The sequence below is a fragment of the Coregonus lavaretus genome, assembly GCF_964263955.1.
Source record: "Coregonus lavaretus genome assembly, chromosome: 16".
Classification (NCBI taxonomy): domain Eukaryota; kingdom Metazoa; phylum Chordata; class Actinopteri; order Salmoniformes; family Salmonidae; genus Coregonus; species Coregonus lavaretus.
This window is the reverse complement of record NC_140003.1, coordinates 10617520-10622914: the sequence shown is the minus strand read 5'-3', so window position 1 is coordinate 10622914 and position 5395 is coordinate 10617520.

The window sequence follows — 5395 nt, the reverse complement described above, 5'->3', positions numbered from 1 at the left end:
GGACGGTACCGTGCTGGCACAGAGCCACAGAAGAAAACCATGACTAGTGCTTGAAGTGGAATGAAAAGGGTGCCGATACTCATTTTAATTTTACAGTACCGCTGTTAATATTTTAGAGCCAATATTCTGAAAGAGGTGCCGGTACTCAAAAGAGTAGAAAATTAAAGGCGCCGGTACTCTTTAATGGTGTGCACCGGTCCAATTTAAGCAGCTGTCCAAGACCAGGAGAGGATGATGCTGTGAAGAATCTTAAACTCAGTGACTTGTAATTGCTGCTTTCATGGCATTCTCGCTGAGACGTTGTCACAATGCTTCCTAAATGCTTATGAAAGTGTTTGCGTTACATTTCAGCAGACACGCATAATATGAGGTTTAACATTGATGTCATCAAAAAGGACATCAACATTGATGTCACAAATTGGCCTGGTTTTAGACTGGCTAAAAAGCATGGTGCTCCCGCAATGTTTTGTACTCTCCTGAACAGAAACAAACAACTACAGGCTCTTTCTGGGAAAAATGTTCTTAATCCATTTACTTGACTTCTTGAGGCCAGGCCAGGCATCAACAGAAATGTAGCTTTTTTCTTAGGAGCTATTTGTTGAACAAATCTACTGTTACGTATTCCAAAACAAAGCCCCACTCTCAGTTGTTCAGCAAAAACTGTTTACCTCCTTGAATTGTTGAAGGAATAACTGATATATTCTCTTATATTGGAAATTGAGATTTCGAATGGAATTTCCCAGTTATCGTGAAATGATCAGGGAGCAGTTTCTTGAAGTGCAACGTCATTATTGAATAAAAAAAAAAAGGTTTCCCCTACCTCACTTGTACATTTGCTTCAACAGCTTTTAACCTACCATTTTCTCCTTAGGTTCCATTAACAATACAAGGGATTTTCATTTTGTTTATTGTGAGATTCACACCATTTGTAAATAAATTGGATCCGTAGAGGATCTCTGCTAAAATGTGTGTAATGTTTTCAAGTGCCAACTAAACAAATGTTCCATCCACCTATCTGAAACACTCAATTTTATGCTATTCTGAGTGTGCATTATGAAAACTAGCATGACATTTGTAGATATTGAAAATTGATTATGATCAAAAGCAGTTCTGTAAGAGAAAAAATATCTTGATTGTAAAATAGTTATTTAAATGTTTCTAGTACAAGTGGGTTGCATTTTTGTTGCAAAGAGGCCATTAAACCTAACCATCAACCTCCAAACTCCAGGATTTGACACTATATTGTTTTCCATATATACCAGAGCAAGGTTTGGTCCACAGGAGGGTGGAATGACGCTTACATAATGTAGGTACCAATATAGTGGACAATAATATATTGGACAATAAACTCTGCAAACCGTGGCTGCATGTGCAATAGACGTTAACTCATTGACGGGATAAGTACAGTATGTATGGAAAAGATTGTCTGGGTATGTGAAAACTGGAGTACTGTATGCTGCGCTCTACATGCATTTTAATCTTGCACAGGCAACCTCTCCTAGACTGAGTTATCTGTAATCTGTCTGTGCCGAGGTAAACACAAGGACTGTCTGGATTGCTGTCCTTTAAACAATGGAAAGGGGTGAATCGAATCTGCAGTCGGCTGATGGATAAGGGAGAGAGAGAGAATTTGTGTGTGGAGACGGAGCGAGCAATACATTTAAAGTGAGAGGCAGCATACTGAGGCAGCCTACAGGGAAACAGCAAAGGATAGTGAAGATGGAGGGGTGAAGAGTGTACCAGAAGGCGGCAGTGTTGACTGGGGAAATGTTTTCCCAGATGAAGCAGGCAAAGTATAGCATAGAGGACATATACGCTGAGCCAGCTTTCCTCTGGACACTCCCCATCTCCTGAACCCAGTGCTTGGCTAGTGGTCTCGGGACACTCCCTAAGCGTCCATAGTTCTGGAGCTTTCTACTGGGCCTGCTACCTCCACCAGACCCCTATCTCTTTTGGGGGGGCCAGCTATCTTTGGGCACTTCCTAATTCTGGTCTTGAGCCCTTTCCTGGACTGGCTCTCACCAAACATCCCCAATCTATTCTGGAGCTCTTCACAGGAGTGGCAGCCCCAGCAGAGCCAGGGCAAAGACCCGAGGGAGAGGTCTACAATTTGGTAAGTGTCATTACTTCTTCTTTGATCCTTCAATCTACTTTACCAAAACAAATTCTATTTGTCCTCATCTTGATAATAAAAGGCATAGCCTACACTACAGTATGTGTTCAGCACATGTTGTGGTTTAGTGTTGTGGTTGCTGTTGCTGTTTTGATTCTGTCTCATATTACAGCATCTGGTTCTACTTTGTTGTCCTTCAGCCAGCCTCCCTCCCTGGCACAAGCATAATTTACATGCGTGCTAAAAGACTGGTGGGCCTGAATTTGTTTATAAGATTCGTCACACAGCTCCTCCTGAAGTGTAGCAACAGCCCTGTGAGGGTTGAGCACAGAACTTTCATGAAAGGGGAAATTGAACGTTCCTGTGGATATATCACAGGTGTTTATAATAAGGGGTGCTTGTAATTATTATATGTACAGTGGAGACATACAGTGGGGAAAAAAAGTATTTAGTCAGCCACCAATTGTGCAAGTTCTCCCACTTAAAAAGATGAGAGAGGCCTGTAATTTTCATCATAGGTACACGTCAACTATGACAAACAAAATGAGAAAAAAAATTCCAGAAAATCACATTGTAGGATTTTTAATGAATTTATTGGCAAATGATGGTGGAAAATAAGTATTTGGTCAATAACAAAAGTTTCTCAATACTTTGTTATATACCCTTTGTTGGCAATGACACAGGTCAAACGTTTTCTGTAAGTCTTCACAAGGTTTTCACACACTGTTGCTTGTATTTTGGCCCATTCCTCCATGCAGATCTCCTCTAGAGCAGTGATGTTTTGGGGCTGTCGCTGGGCAACACAGACTTTCAACTCCCTCCAAAGATTTTCTATGGGGTTGAGATCTGGAGACTGGCTAGGCCACTCCAGGACCTTGAAATGCTTCTTACGAAGCCACTCCTTCGTTGCCCGGGCGGTGTGTTTGGGATCATTGTCATGCTGAAAGACCCAGCCACGTTTCATCTTCAATGCCCTTGCTGATGGAAGGAGGTTTTCACTCAAAATCTCACGATACATGGCCCCATTCATTCTTTCCTTTACACGGATCAGTCGTCCTGGTCCCTTTGCAGAAAAACAGCCCAAAAGCATGATGTTTCCACCCCCATGCTTCACAGTAGGTATGGTGTTCTTTGGATGCAACTCAGCATTCTTTGTCCTCCAAACATGACGAGTTGAGTTTTTACCAAAAAGTTATATTTTGGTTTCATCTGACCATATGACATTCTCCCAATCCTCTTCTGGATCATCCAAATGCACTTCAGACGGGCCTGGACATGTACTGGCTTAAGCAGGGGGACACGTCTCGCACTGCAGGATTTGAGTCCCTGGCGGCGTAGTGTGTTACTGATGGTAGGCTTTGTTACTTTGGTCCCAGCTCTCTGCAGGTCATTCACTAGGTCCCCCCGTGTGGTTGTGGGATTTTTCAAACCAAGCTGCTTACCTATTGCAGATTCAGTCTTCCCAGCCTGGTGCAAGTCTACAATTTTGTTTCTGGTGTCCTTTGACAGCTCTTTGGTCTTGGCCATTGTGGAGTTTGGAGTGTGACTGTTTGAGGTTGTGGACAGGTGTCTTTTATACTGATAACAAGTTCAAACAGGTGCCATTAATACAGGTAACGAGTGGAGGACAGAGGAGCCTCTTAAAGAAGAAGTTACAGGTCTGTGAGAGCCAGAAATCTTGCTTGTTTGTAGGTGACCAAATACTTATTTTCCACCATAATTTGCAAATAAATTCATAAAAAATCCTACAATGGGATTTTCTGGATTTTTTTTTCTCAATTTGTCTGTCATAGTTGACGTGTACCTATGATGAAAATTACAGGCCTCTCTCATCTTTTTAAGTGGGAGAACTTGCACAATTGGTGGCTGACTAAATACTTTTTTCCCCACTGTATGGGCATATGATGAGGCTGCCACTTCACTTGATAAACAGTATTTCTGTAATACTTTGAGTAGTTTTTAGTGTGACTAGCCCATTTAGAGTATGACACCAACTTGCCAGTGAGTCAGGATTCTTTCTCTGTGTGTGTGGTCAGGTGGACACCCTCTGGCACGTGGCCGTGTATTAGTCATATCCCCTGAGAGAGTTATCTTTCCAAAACACTCGCCACGGCCCACCAAATAACATAACATAGAAGTTTATTCACTGGTTAGAACCATATGACTTTGTGTGTACACATGAGCGTGTACTGTATGTGTAGAATATACTGTAGTTATAGGAGGGGTCCAGGAAAAGGATTGCTTTGTGAGAGCTCTTCCTATTCTTTCACATCTTTTCACAAACATCACACATCAACAACATCACTGGTGTTGTTAAAAAGTATCAAACGGATCGTTTCTTTGCAGTACTTCAGGGACAATGCTTTAGTTACAGTTGTATTGCTGAAGAAAGAGTTGATATTTTGCTCACAAACTAACAGCGGGGCTGGGATAAAAAGCTGTGGTATTTTCAACTGTGGAACAACTGACCTTGCTGCAAAAAAAACTAGAAAATATACTATCAAAATTAGGATGCAAAATGACAATGTGATGAAAGGGAGACATTCTACAGCCAAAAAAGGAAGAGTAGCCATTTGAACTCTCCCTTTATGGAACATTTGTCTGTTTGGAGTGTACAATACAATAAGTCCTTGTGAGTTTCCTCTCTGTGAGGAGTTGAGCACCTCTTCCCTAGGGGACTAGACAGCTGACTATATTTTCTTCCAAAGGCTAATCCACTTGTAATTGATAGCAGAGCCAAAAGTAGTTGTCATACTAACACAGGGACATAGAGAATATGGTTGGAGTCAATTCAGTTCTGGCATATGACTTGAGAATTCAGCTATGAATTGGAGAGTAACCTGTTACTTTTGGTGAGATTTTTTAGATTCATGAATGGGATACCTGATTCATTCTCTGTATTGTCCTAGTTAATCTACATTCACTCCTATACTGCTTGAATCCACGCAGCACACCGACTGTAAGAAATGCCAAGTTTTGGGTTGTCAATCTTCTACCATTCTCCCTCTTAGCTAATCAGTAGATAGAAAGAGAAAGCATAAGTCTGATTGGATTTCCGAGTTCTGCATGCAACCCAGCCAAAATGTTGATGACACAGTTAGATCGATTATTCAGCCATGGTGGTCCACACTGACCAGGAATTAGGGAGGGAACTATCTTACTACCGCTATTTTATAACGCCTATGTACTTTTTTCACTATCACAGCATAATATGTATCACAGCAATTATTTTTGTCTTATTTTTTTGCAGGAAATTCCCAAAGGCATGTGTCAAGGCTAGCA